This window comes from Carettochelys insculpta, chromosome 28, assembly GCF_033958435.1.
Source record: "Carettochelys insculpta isolate YL-2023 chromosome 28, ASM3395843v1, whole genome shotgun sequence".
Lineage (NCBI taxonomy): Eukaryota > Metazoa > Chordata > Testudines > Carettochelyidae > Carettochelys > Carettochelys insculpta.
This window is the reverse complement of record NC_134164.1, coordinates 5,152,653-5,165,959: the sequence shown is the minus strand read 5'-3', so window position 1 is coordinate 5,165,959 and position 13,307 is coordinate 5,152,653. Positions and strand designations below refer to the sequence as shown.

At 64.3% G+C, this 13,307-nt stretch overlaps 1 long non-coding RNA gene across 3 annotated transcripts; it reads left to right on the top strand.

The window, feature by feature from the left end:
• Positions 1 to 4,338: 4,338 nt before the first annotated feature.
• Positions 4,339 to 12,315, top strand: LOC142002796 (uncharacterized). 3 transcript variants are annotated; one of them, XR_012642723.1, is made up of 5 exons: positions 4,339 to 4,419; positions 6,283 to 6,438; positions 7,939 to 8,044; positions 8,431 to 8,539; positions 12,177 to 12,315. It is a non-coding gene; the product is annotated as an uncharacterized LOC142002796 (long non-coding RNA). The 3 variants fall into 3 exon arrangements; XR_012642722.1 differs by having other exon boundaries at positions 4,363 to 4,419; positions 6,024 to 6,438; XR_012642724.1 differs by lacking the exon at positions 4,339 to 4,419 and adding an exon at positions 5,470 to 6,110.
• Positions 12,316 to 13,307: the final 992 nt, after the last annotated feature.

Here is a 13,307-nt window from a genome sequence, read left to right as displayed (position 1 = left end):
TCGTATCAGCGCCGAGCGGCTCGGCGGTTTGTTGAGGTTCCTTTCTTGGCAATGGACGCTAGCTACAGAGATCGGGGCAGCAAATTGCTGAGACCCGGTGAACTCGTTGTCTGGTGCTTCAGCAGCCGCTGGAAAGAGGGGCTGGGCGTTGGGGGGATGGGGGGGCCCCCCCTTGGCTTCCTGCTGAAGTCTGTCCCTGCGGCTGTCACTCCATCCCTGCTTCTGAAACGGTGCCCCCCCCTCCGGCTGGCCTGGCAGGCCCTGGCCTGTTCTGGCCCTTGGCTGGCCGGGTGGTCCAGAGCCTGCCCTCTGCTTAGGCTGGCTCAGAAATTGTCCGCAGCGACGCTCACCTGTCTTCCAGTGTGGGCTGGAGTTTGTATGGCTGGCAGGCCTGCCCTGTGTGGGCTCAGCCCCCTGAGCTGAGCTGAGCTGAGCTGGCCCCTTGGCCCTGGCAACATCGCACCTACCCTGCAGATGTGTTTGGCACCTGCAGTGGCAATGGGGAAACTAGGGGGGGTGCCATCTTTGTGGCCCTGGCCTGGGGCAGACCTGGGGGAGGTGGTCAGCACCCGCCGCCTTTTCCCAGCCCTTAATGCCCAGCCCCCATCCTTATCCACCCGTGCTGCTCCTTCCCTGCATTGCCTGGCCCCTGAGCCTGCCCCTGCCCCTCATGCCAAACCTGGACAGGCCCCGTCTGCCCAGCCCCCCTTACAGACCTGGCCTGGCCTTGCCCCCCTGTGCACAGGTCAGGAGTAGCCAGTGCTAGGAGAGCCCACTGCCCCTGGGCTCTGGCAGCCCTTTCCCACAGCTCCAGGGGACGCCAGCAAGGACCAATGCAGGACAGTGAACCCGGGACCCCACATGCTCCTTGATTGCTGGGCTCAGAAGTGGGAGGAGTGGGGCAGGGGTGTGGGGGGGCGGGTGCCATCAGAGCCAGACTTTGCAGCACCCCCTGGCCCGAGTTTGGCTCCCTCCCAGCAGTGGGGGACTCGCTCTTAGCAAAAGCCCTGCGGGGGCGGGGGAGTTTGCCTGGGGGCAGCCTGCCCGCCCCTCGGCACCATGTGGCAGTAGGAGTGGCTCTCACATGGGCCCCTTTTGCAGCACCTTGAGCTGGCTGTGGCATGGGCCAGTCGGCTTCCTTCACTCTGTGGCTCTGGCACAGCTCCAGGGTTCGGGCTGGGCAGGGTGAGGCGGGACAGATGGACGGAGGTGTTTCCACACCTGGCTCCCTGTTCCTTGCAGGGTCCAACCCGGGCTTCAGCCCCATTCCCAGGTTACCTCTCCCCCACCAGCTCTTTGGAAGGCTCTTTTCCTGCGCAGCTCCTAATGCCTGCTCAGGCCTCACCCCGGCTGGGGTGCGCCCCCCCCACCCCCGCCCGACAGTGTCTCTCCTCCCCCCAGCGCTGGGAGGGGTCCCCCCAGGAGCCGGGATTCAACCAGGGGGCCGAAGCCGCAGCAGCAGGAAGCAGCTGTGTTTGCAGCCGCGTTTGCGAGAGCTCAGCTCCTGGCTGGTTCCCCTCCCAGCAGGTGGAACAGTCATAAAAAGGGAAGGGAATTAATCAGGGCGGGAGATGAGGCCTTTGTCCCTTGCCTGTGCAGCTGGCCCCTGATCAAGGCCCTCCCACCGGCAGCTGCCTATGGCGGCTGGTTCCATTGGATTCAAGGAGTTGCCAGGTCAGAGCCCCACAGCTGAGCTGGGCTGAGAGCTGCGGTCACTGTAGGCGTAACCCCAGCCAGTCGTACCTCACCCCCGTGGCTGGCCCCTTGCAGCTGTGCTAACCCTGGCTGAGCAGCCTCAGGCCTTGCCCTGGTGCAGGTGGGACCGAAGGGGTGACCGAAGGGAGCGCATGCCCCTTACATCTCTGTGAGGGCCTGCAGCCATTGCTGTCCCCAGGCTCTGGCTGAGAGAGGAGAGGGGGTTTCCCCCGGAGCCCTGGCCAGAGCCAGCTCAGGTAACTGCTCTCCGCCCTGGGGCTAAAGTTCTACTCTGCTGCGTTCTTGTGAGCTGCTGCATGGGGCCGCGTCCTCCCCAGAGACGCTGCTTCTCAGCAACGCACAAGCACCTTCCCTGCCCATCCAGGGAGCCAGGACTCATCCGCACAGTGACTGTCATGGGCGAGGCGCGCCGGGTGAGGGTGATGACAGGCCCCATTCCCACCGTGTGCTCACGGGGCTGGGGACAGGACGCTGGATGAATTCAAAGCATCCAGTTCAGACTTAGGGCCCTTCCAACATCGCTGCCCTGCCCAATGCATCCCTGACGGGGAAGTCTGGTGTCATGGGACATCTGGCCTTTTGCGTGTGTTCACCTGGTGCTACATGGATTTCACGGGGGCAGGGTGGGGGGTGGGGGAGAGACCAGCCTTGCTCAAACCGGGGGCCTGACCCAAGAGGGAGGTGCAGGGGGATCGTGGGGTTCTTGTAGGCGGTTCACGCTAGTGACACACTTAGCACGGTGCTGCCTGCGGAGGGGGACCACAGGAGAGCAGCGGCTGTCATGGTGTCCGGGTGCCCAGCTCGGAAGCAGCAGCCTGCCAGAAGCTCGCTTGCTTGGAACTGAGCCCTTGATCAACGGATCTCATCGTCTATGCTGCTGTTGGTGAGCGACTAAACCTATCCTCGCTCGGCACAGCCAGTTACAGCTGGCACGTAAAAACCCACCAACTGCAGGTCTTGTAGTTTCTTTTCGGAGCGTACGCTTTTCCTGGTGCCTGGGTATGCTGACTCACCAAGCAAGTCCCAGTCTGTACGGTGGTGTGCCGTCAGGACAGTCTGTCCTGAACTGGAGTTTCCAGATCATTGTGAGATACGCTGCATGACTTCACGGTGGCCTTGAAGATGTCTTTATAGTGTTTATACTGACCCCCCAAGAGGGCACTTTCCAGGAGCAAGCTGGCCATAGAAGACCATCTTTGGTATCCGTGTTTCATCCATCCTCATAATGGGACCAAGTCAGCCATACTGCTTGTTCATAAGCATTGCTTCCATGCCCCAGACACCACAGAGCTTAAGAACCCCCGTGTTAGGAATTTTGTCCCACCAATTCACGTGGGCAATCTTCCTCGGACAGCGCATGTGGAACTGATCACGTTTCAAAACATGGAGGCGGTATATTGTCCGTGATGCCGAGCCATGCAGCAGGGTATTCAGGACAACTGCCCGATAAACTGCTACCTTGGTATGAAGTCTAATAGCATGGCTGTTCCATAGGTGTTGGTTGGGCCCACCAGCAGCAGTAAGGGTGGTAAGGCCATACAGATGTCGCCCTTCTGCTTTCAGAGCTGGGTGGCCAGAAACTGGCGGCTGCTGACTAAGGGCCCGGCTCTGCTGGCAGCTGTGCAGAAATAAGGGTGGTCCATCCCTTGTCATCCTTCCTTCTGCACTGCTGCTGGAGGTAGCTCTGCCTTCAGAGCTGGGCTCCTGGCCAGCAGCCACTGCTCTCCATCTGCCTGGCTCTGAAAGCAGCATTGCCAGCAGCAGCACAGAACTAAGGGTAACAATGCTGCAACCCCCGTATGATAAGCTTGCAACCTCCACAGGACTCCTTCCTGGGTCAGGACTTCTCTGGTTACACCACCACGAAATTTCAGCTTCAAAGAGCCAGAATCGGGCCATTTACCATTCTAAAAATCCTGTGCCTGTGAATTTGACCCAAATGGGCCGAGAGTGTGGTAGGCCCCTATTTATAACGCTCCAGAGGGATGGGACGTGCTGGACCGTGCTGAGCGTGGACCGACGGAAAGTCAGAGCTCTGTCTCACCAGGGCTTTCTTGCCAATGGGCTGGGCTGGGCGCTGTGGCTTACACCAGTGCCAAGGGGAGGCCAGGGGCTCGTGGCTCAGACCGGTGTTCTCTGTGTGCTGGCGGAAAGGTCCGTGAGTGGCTCGAGGTTTCTCCAAAGGGCTCAGCACCCCGGGTCGGGGCCCGGTTTGGGAGGGCAAGCGTCAGACTCTTGGGGGAATGTGGCCCGGTCCCCTGGGACAAACCTCCATCTACGGTCAGGTGCCGCCGCGCTGCCCCAGGGTGCACAGAGGGGGGCGCTCTGCCCTGGGGGGCCTTCCTCCCAGCCCCACTGTGCCCCAGTGCAGAGGGGGAGCGCAGTCCTGGCTCTGCCCGAGGAGGGTGGCACTGCTCTGCCAGCTCCCAGCTCCTACCCTGCCCCTCCCCTCTCCCAGGCAAAGCCTCGGTGCCCTGGGGGAGGCTGGGGGGCCGGGCGCAGCGGCTCCCTGGGAGCTGTAGTCCCCTCCCTTGCCCCAGAGGCCACTTGGGGGGCCCCCGGGACTACAGCTCCCAGCAGGGCCCGCGGGGCCCGCCCCCCACCTGCCGGGGGAGCGGCTCCAGCGAACCGGCCAGGGATGGGGAAGTTTCCTTTGCTTCCCAGCCAAGCGCCGCTGGCGGCTGCAGCCCGACGGGAGACACGGTGAGCGCGCCCCGGCCCCCGCCACCCCGGGGCGCTGCGCCCTCCGTGGCGCGACCCGCAGCCGCCCCCACTGTGCCCGGCGCTGCACCCCGGCCCGGGGCTCCCCCGCTGCGCGGCGCGCGGGGACGGGCCGGATCAGCCCGGGCGCCTTGGTGCTTCCCCGTCGCAGGGACCCGGCCGTGCCAGGGCTGCGGCTGTTCCCGGCTCCGCGCCAGCAGCGCCGCCCGCTGGGCCCCCAAACCCCCCAGGGAGTGGCCCAGCGGGGGGGTCCTGGCTGGCCCCGATGCGAGGGGCAGAGTTGGGGTGCATGGGGGGGAGTGCAGCGGGGGGGTCCCGGCTGGCCTCGATGCGAGGGGCAGAGTTGGGGCGCATGGGGGAAGGGCAGCGGGGGGTCCTGGTTGGCCCCGATGCGAGGGGCAGAGTTGGGGTGCATGGGGGGGAGGGCAGCGGGGGAGGTCCTGGCTGGCTCTGATGTGAGGGGCAGAGCTGGGGTGCATGGGGGAAGGGCAGCGGGCGCGATCCTGGCTGGCCCCGATGCAAGGGGCAGAGTTGGGGCACATGGGGGGGAGTGCAGCGGGGGGGTCCTGGCTGGCCCCGATGTGAGGGGCAGAGTTGGGGCACATGGGGGAAGGGCAACGGGGGGTCCCGGCTGGCCCCGATGGAAGGGGCACAGTTGGGGTACATGGGGGAAAGGGCAGCAGGGGGGTCCTGGCTGGCTCTGATGTGAGGGGCAGAGCTGGGGTGCATGGGGGGAAGGGCAGCGGGCGCGATCCTGGCTGGCCCCGATGCAAGGGGCAGAGTTGGGGTGCATGGGGATAGGGCAGCCCCAGTACCCTCCAGACAAGATGCTCAGCAGAGAAGGTGCAGCCAAGGGGTCTGGTTGAGCCTCAGTGGTGGGGACCACGTGTGGGGCAGGGAAGAGATGTGACTTCTCCAGACCACACCTGTGAGCTGGATCCTGGACCAGGTGCTGAAGGGGAGCGGGCACAGGGAGGAACTGCAAGGATCTGGGGGGCCGGAGGGAGATGGCCAACATCCAAACCCACAGTGCTCTGGCTGCTGAGGGTCTCAGATCCAACCCCACAGGGGACTCAATGGTGGGGTGCAGTGTAAGTACCAGATCCCCAAGGGTTTGGAGCCCACAGGGAAAGACAGAGTTTGAACTGGCACCTGGGCAGTGAAGTCAGACGCATTAGAGCCACAGCTCATGTGTCCAGCGAGGCCAGTGGGGCTGGCTGATACCTGGGCCGCACAGGCTCACGTTCTGAACAGGCCGGGCCACTGACCATGGGACCAAGCCCCCCAGAGCGGCTGTGGGCACCCCCTTTCCTGGGGCCTGCAGATCCAGACTGGTGCCTTTCTGGTAGGGGGCTTTAGCTGGCCCCCAGCTCCTGGGTTCAGTACGAGGGGACGGGATGAAATGCGACGTCCAGGTGAGCTGATCCAATGCTCTGGGTCTTTGCAAATCCGCCAGGCCACGCAGTTGGCTGGGCTGAGATGACTTCGCCCTCTTGTCAATTGCATCTTAGCACGCGTGGCTGTGATCTGTCCCTGGCGCGTGTCACGAGATTCATCCTACGTGCCTCTCTCTCCTCCTGATACAGTTAGACGCCCAAGCAGAGGCCAACCAGGAACTAGGAAGGCAGAGAGAGGCTGGCAATCAGCTGTTCTCAAGGCCCTCAGAGGAGCAGGTGGGATTTGCCCCGAGCACTTTATTTCCTCTTGAAAAAGGAGTTTTATTGCCCTTGGAATATTTTGCAAACCCAGTTCGATCCAGGAGCAGAGCAGAAATGGAAATGGAACAAGAGTTTTTATTTAGTCACTAGCTACGGGGTTTGTTTGGTTTCTCTTCCTGGTTGTCAGACGTTCGGGTTGTGTCCCCGCTTCCCTCCACCGCCCCCTTCTCTGGCTTTGTGACTTTTTCCCCTCTGGGAAGAGATCAGAACGGGAGAGGAAAGGACCCTTCTCTACACGCCGAGGATCTGAGATTGGAACCAACCGCACAGGCCGCTGGGCCAGGTGAAAAGTTTTGTTTTCTGTCGGGGGCAGGGGGGGCGGGGGCGGGATCAAAGCCCAGAAAATTTAGTTGAAATGTTTTTCACAAAAAAAAAAAAGCAAAAAAAGTTTTTGGTGGGAGAAATTGTAGCTTGGCCCAGCCCTCGGTGGGTCCCTTTGTGCTCCAGGGAGGCAGATGAGGTTGTGTTGTATTAGCCATGTTCTGCTCTGGCTTAGAGGTACCACTGAAAGGTGCAGCGTGGTGGGGCTGGGCCTGCCCCCCAGCTCAGGTGGGTCAGATGAGCAGAGGGGCTGGGATGTTCTGTCTGGGGGCAGGGGTTGGGGAGGGGGGTGAGAAATGAGCGGAGAAAAGCTCGGGGTCTGCATCTGGGCTTCTCTGCCCCCCAGGCACAGCCTGGCTCCAGTGAGTTTTGTGACGGTGCTGCCCAGACCCACGGCGGCATGCTGGCTCTGGGGCTGCCCTGCCTTACCCGGGCGATGCCTGGCAAGGGCCCCAGCTCTGCCTGCTTCACCTTCGCCCACTTTACAGCCTCCTAAGTACCTTCCCGGGTGGGTCGCATCCCCCTTGGCCTATGCCTCGCAGCCGTGCCGGGGGGAGTTGGCAGGGGACGGCAGGGCAGTATGCGGCGCTGTGGCTCCGAGATGCTGGTGCTGGGGAGGAGCGGTGTGTCCCGTGGTCCCGGCTCTGGCTGGGCTCCTCTAGCGGTGCCCCACTCCCATGCCCTGGCGGGAGGAGCCCTGGGGCTGCCAACCTTCAAACAGCCTGGCACCTGGGCGGCTCTCCCAGCCCTGCCTGTGGAGCCGGCTGCAGCCTGCCAGGACCTGCCATTTGCAGCTCCAGCCGCAAGCAGTCACCGGCAGCGAGGCCGCATCTGGCTTGGGGGCTGTTTGCCAGGGTCTGCTGCGTCCTCACCGGGCCCTGCTCCAGGCCTGGCGCCTCTCAGCCGTGCGCATTGCCCAGCTACCTGCCTGCCCGCTTCCAGTCTGCCCCCCGGAGCTGGCTGCTGCCCATGAGCCCTGCCCAGACCTCTCCTGGCACCGTCCCACGGAGCTGGCTCCCCCCCCACCGCCCGCTCCCAGGGCGAGGCTGCTCCCCAGCAGCAGCTGCAGGGAAAAAATAGCTCTGGGCTGCATTCTGAAACAGCAGCCGGCGCGGCGCCAGGGACACCCGCGGCTGCTGGGCCCCGGCCTGCCCCGGCCCCTCCTACCCTGGGGCGTGGGGGGTGGCAGGGTCGGGCATGCCCTCACGGCTCTGCCTGCTCCATCCCGTCCCCTGCTGGACACATGCCCAAGTCGGGCTCCCTGCTCTCCTGCCTCTCGCCGGGGCTCTTGCAGGGTTTTGCATGGAGCTGCACAATCCCCAGCTGGCCGGGCAGCACCGTCTCCCCATCGGGGGACAGGACCTGGCTGGGGTTATGCTGTGACTCAGCGCTGGCTGGGATAGAACCCAGGCATCCTGACTCCCAGGCCCCCCTGCTCTAACCATTGGTCCCCGCTTCCCAGGAGTCCCGCAGCCTCTGTCGAAGCTCTAGGTGCTCTGCCGGCGTGCGCCCGCCTGCCCAGCCTGCTCAGGAGTGTCAGCCTGCTGGGTGCGGCCGCCTCTGAGCTGGTGAGTCATGGGCTGGCGCAGACAATGCCCAGGTGAGGGCTGCTGGCAGGCTGGGGCCTGGGGACGGGGGATGTGGTACAAGAGGGTGGTACGTGACACCCAGGTTCGCTCCCGCAGCCGGGCTCTTGCGCCCGGGTCAGGTGGGGGCGCCCGGGGCGGCACCCGCTGTGCGGGGGGGTCTGTACATGCCGGGCAGATCCCCCCCAGGGAGGCGGCTGCTCTCGGGAGGGGAAGGACGGGGCTGCAGCGGTGCCCTGGCTGGCTGGCAGAGGTGCCCTGCTGGGCGCCAGGTGCCCTGGGAGACCCCCTGGGTTGCACCTGCGTGCACACCGCTCTCGGTGCATCACAGCCGGGCCCCTGCTCACGTGGTGTCACTCTGTCTGCAGGCGGAGGGACGCGGACGGCGCTGAGGCCCACGTTCCCCCAGACCCGGCTTGGGGAGCCAGGACCGTGTTGCCTGCAGGATCCCGGAGCCCCCAGCGTCTGAACAGCACGGTCTGTCCCCTCGGGAAAGCGGGCGGGGTGGGGGGGCGTGGCCTGCTGGGGGCCGGGAGGGAGAAGGCAGGAGCCCCCAGCCCAGGCTGTTTGCCCGGCTGCCAGGCCCCAGGCCAGGCCCTTCCTCCTTCCCTCCCTCCAGGGCACTGGTCCCAGAGTTGGGGACGGACATGCCCCAGAGCCCAGCTGGTCCCCTCAGGCCTTGGGCAGGGTCGGGCTCCAGCCGCTCGCTGGGGGAACTTCTCCCCACATCCTGCCCTAGGGGAACAAGCCTGGCCTGGGGCTGCAGGGCCAGGCTGAGCCTGGAGGCATCACCAAGGAGCAGGCAACAGGCTGGAGTGGGAGGTGGGCTGGGATGCACCAGTCTGGGGAGGGAGTGAATTCAGGGCAGCGGAAAGGGCCCTGGCCGGAGCCCCCCAGCCAGCATCTCGGAATCCAGGGACAGCGTGTGGGGAGCCGTTCTGCCCGGGGACGAGCTGAAGTTGTGGGGACTCAGCACCTCAGGGCCAGTGGGCTCCCCCGGGTGCGTGCCCCACGCTCGGGTGCCCCTCAGAGCAGCCGGTTGCCAGGCTGGAGCTGCGCTGGCGTCTCCGAAATGGCTCTGCCAGGAGCTGAGCTCAGGGCAGCTCGCTGGTAGGAACTGCCCCCCCAGAGGGACAGCTGCAGGCCTGACCCCCACCCAGGAGCCTGCTGCTGTCTGGACACCTGTGGGCGTGGCTGAGCCACGGATCTGCGGGTGCAGGGCTGGGAATAGTTCCCACTCCCCCAGCCCCAGCTCACAGGGATTCACTGCTGCTCCCAGAGAGACAGACTGGCTCTGGGATGGCCCCATTGGCCCCTGCCCAGCTGGGAGTGTCCCTGGGGGTCCCCAGCTCCCTGCCAGGGCTGGCCCCAGAAGGGGAGCAGCTTTTACAATGGCCCACAGTGGGGCTGGGCATGGAACCCAGGAGTCCGGGCTTCCCACCCTTCTGGACTGTACCACACTAGGCAGCTCCCCCTGCCCTGGGCCTCTGGGAACAGGGGTTCCCTGGGGGTGACACCCCCCTCCCAATGGGCCCTGCTGGCCAGGCAGGGGGAGAAACTGCTGCAAGGAACCGGCATCGGGGGTGTCACGGGGCGGCAGGGCAGGGGGCAGGCTCAGCCCGCTGGTCCGTGCCAGGCCAGGCAGGGCGGGCAGGAGGCTGAGCAGTTTCCATCCCATGGCACCTTAATGGCAGCGGGCATAGCCCGGGGCAGCTGCCCGGCCTGGGCTTGGCCCGTCTCCCTGCGTGACTGCCGGCAAAAGTGCAGCCAGTTGGACTTTGCTCCTGCCAGGGCGGGGCCTGGCTGTTCACGGGCACCGGCTGCAGCCATCCTGCCCACGGGCTAATGGGAATGCAGGCAGTGAGGTGTAGTGGTTAGATCAAAGAGGAACTGGCAGGAAGATGGAGAAGGGCAGGGGGCTGCTCTGCACCTCGGTTTCCCCTGGGGTGAATCAGGGCTCTCCTGGGAGAGGGCAGCATTCAGGGGTCTGGCCCCCCGCAGGGCATTTCAGAGCCTGTGAGGGGAAGGCCAGACCCACACAGACCGCCTGGGGGAACCACAGACATACAGCTGCTCTGTACGGCTCCTCCCAGCACCAGCCTCCTGCCCTGCCGCCCCAGGGAGACAAATCCCAGCTCACCCCGCATCCTGAATGGGGGGTGGGATTTGGAACCTGGCAGGCCCTCCCCTGCAGCTGCCCCTTTGGTCCCAGAGCCCCCCGCAGCGCCCTGGGAGGAGTCACCCCGTTAACGCCTGGGAGGGGCTGGCTCTGTGGGGCAGCCCTCAGCGTATCCCAGATCTTCACTCTGCTGGGGCGGGAAGACGCCTCAGCGCTGGGCGATAGGCATCCCAGGCCAGGACCCCCGAGTTGACAGCAGCGCCGATGGAGCAGCAGCTGGCTCCAGGCTGCAGCATCCCTCCTCCCAGAGTTAAAGAATAACCCAGGCAAAGCACGTCCTGCCCAGCCCTGGGCCCTGCGTTCCTGGCCCTGTTGCTAGGCTCCGGGCTGAGAGGGTTTAAGGATTTGAATAACTGAGGGTTAATTTAACCCCGTCGGGGCCTCCCAGGCAGCTGTGCCTCCCTAGAGCCTGGGGACGCGAGGAGGAGATGGGCTTTTAAAACAGGCCTGCGGTGGTGTGAGTCCAGGACCTGCCATCCTGGTTCTAGCCCCGTCTCTGCCTCAGTTTTCCTGTCTGTACACTGGGGATGAGATGGTCCCATGCCTGGAGGATGAGGTTGTAGCTGGACAGGGCCGTATAAGCAATAGATGAGCCTGCAGCTTCTCGCCAGCTGCTTGGCCTAAGCGTCCCCTCCCCGGGCAGCGTTTCCCTTGCCTGACTGTGCTGCGCCACCCCAGAGGTGGCTGCATTTCCGTGCCGCTGCGTTTATGTCAGCAGAAAGGATGTGGAGTATCATTGAAAGCGGGGGGCATAGATTTGCTTCCCAATCTCACTCCCCCACCAGCAGCCTGACCCCCCACCATGGCCCTGGAGCCCCTATACCTGGCGCCTCCGAATGCACGTCACATTGTGACCTGACACACAGGGTTGCAGCCAATGTTCCTGCTAATCTTTTCTGTCCGTGTGCAGCATACATTTTTTTATGTGTGCCGACGCATGTGCAGCTGTGCACCAGCTATAGGAACAGCCACTGCTGGCTGTAGGTGCTCTGCTGTGGCTGTAGCACAAACTTCAGCTGGCTGCCCCGGCAGGAACAGCTGCCATGCCCAGGGGGCTGCGTCCAGGGCATGCAGGAGCCCTGGCTTCTGGGGGAGGGGGCGGGGTGTGTGTCACTCCGAGGCTCCCCCAGCTTGCGGGTTTCCAGGCGGGACCTAGGATTGATGGTGGATGAAAGGCTGGATATGAGTAAACAGTGGGCCCTTGTAGCCAAGAAAGCTAACGGCGTACTGGGGTGCGTTAGGAGGAGCATTTCGAGCAGCTCTAGGGAAGTAGTTATTCCTCTTTATTCGGCACTGGTGAGGCCACAGCTGGAATATTGTGTCCAGTTTTGGGCCCCCCAGTATAAAAAGGATGTGGATTTGCTGGAGCAGGTTCAGCGAAGGACAACAAAAATGATTTAGGGGCTGGAGCACAAGACCTATGAGGAGAGGCTGAGGGATTTGGGCTTGTTTAGTTTACAGAAGAGAAGACTTAGAGGTGATTGAATAGCAGCCTTCAACTTCCTGAGGGGGAGCTCTAAAAACGAGGGTGAGAAACTGTTCTCAGTGGTGTCAGATGGCAGAACAAGCAGTGAAGGTCTGAAGTTGAAGAGGGAGAGGTGTAGGTTAGATATTAGGAAAAACTGCTTCCCCAGGCGGGTGGTGAAGCATTGGAATGCGTTGCCTGGAGAAGTGGTGGATTCTCCATCCCTTGAGGCTTTTAAGTCCCAGCTGGACAAGGTCCTGGCTGGGATGACTTAGTGGGGGTTGATCCTGCTTGAAGCAGGGGGCTGGACTAGATGACCTCCTGGGGTCCCATCCAGCCCTAGGATTCTGTGATTCTCTGACGCTGCCTGCTTGGGCACGGGGGGACACCAGGGCCTGTGGGGGCCATGCAGAGACCCGGTTCCCATCCCCCCTCCCTCTGGATCCCCCTAACGCCAACTTTCTCCCTAGGTGTGGACAGAGACGTGGCCCTGGGCCTGGCCCGGTCCCAGGCGCTGCGGTGGCGCCGCGCTCCCCACATGGCCACTGGGAGACCCCCCTAACGCCCGTCAAACTGGACCCCTCCGGTGTGCGCGAGGCACCCTCAGGCCAGAGCCCGCCCACCTGCCACCCCCACCCCTGGGACACGCCAGCAGCTTCTTGGCCCCCTGCTGGCCAGGGGCCGGACGGCGTGGCGGTGGGCAGTTACCAAGATGCCACCACCATCACTGGTAGGTACAGCTGGGACCTGGGATGGGGCACGGCACAGAGTTCACCCAGCAGGGGATGGGGACACAGAGCGCCCCCCCCAGGGCACTTGGACGCCTGCCTGGGGGGTCCCCCGCCGGGCAGATGGGCACAGGGGCAGGTGTCCTCGAGGAGGGTCGCCTCCGCCCAGTGGCCAGCAGGTGGCAGCAGAGTCACAGGAGAGCCGCAGGGTTGCACCCCCGGGAGCAGGGAGCTCCGTGCAGGGAGAAGGGGGCTTGCTCGCCCTGCTGGGGTGGGCAGCTCGCTCCAAAGAATGGCAGGAGCAGGGCAGACGAGGGGCGTCGGCTCAGGGGAGCAGGGAACGGGGCCCTGGGCCTGTCCCCTCTCGGGCTCCCGAGTTCCCACGCCGGGGGATTTGCTGGCTCGGGGAATGGGGCACAAGGCTGGTCATGGGCTCCGAGCCGGCCCCAGGGCAGGGCCTGGCTGGCTCAGGAGGGCCAGAGAGGGACCTGTCCCCTCGAGGGGTCACAGGCCGCGGTCCGGCCCCAGGCAGCACTGGGGACTGGCCATTGCTGCTCACGGCTGAGCACTGGCCCCGGCGTGAGCTGAGATGGAGCACGGGGACGGCACAGACCTGGTGAGACCAGCCTCCCGGGGCCGAGGGAAAAGCCCAGTGCTGAAGGGCCCTGCAGGCTCCGAACATGGGCCGCTGTGCTCTGAGCAGCGCCTGCGCCTGGGGCCTGGCCAGGGCCTCCGGCTGCTGCCTGATTGGATTTGGGTAATCCCAGTGTCCAGGCCCTGCTCCCTGCAAGGTCAACGTCTCCTCTGGGACTTGTTCTCCCTGCAGCCCCTGTCGGCCCAGCCCTGGGTGTCCCCCTCCCCCAGCTCTGCCGG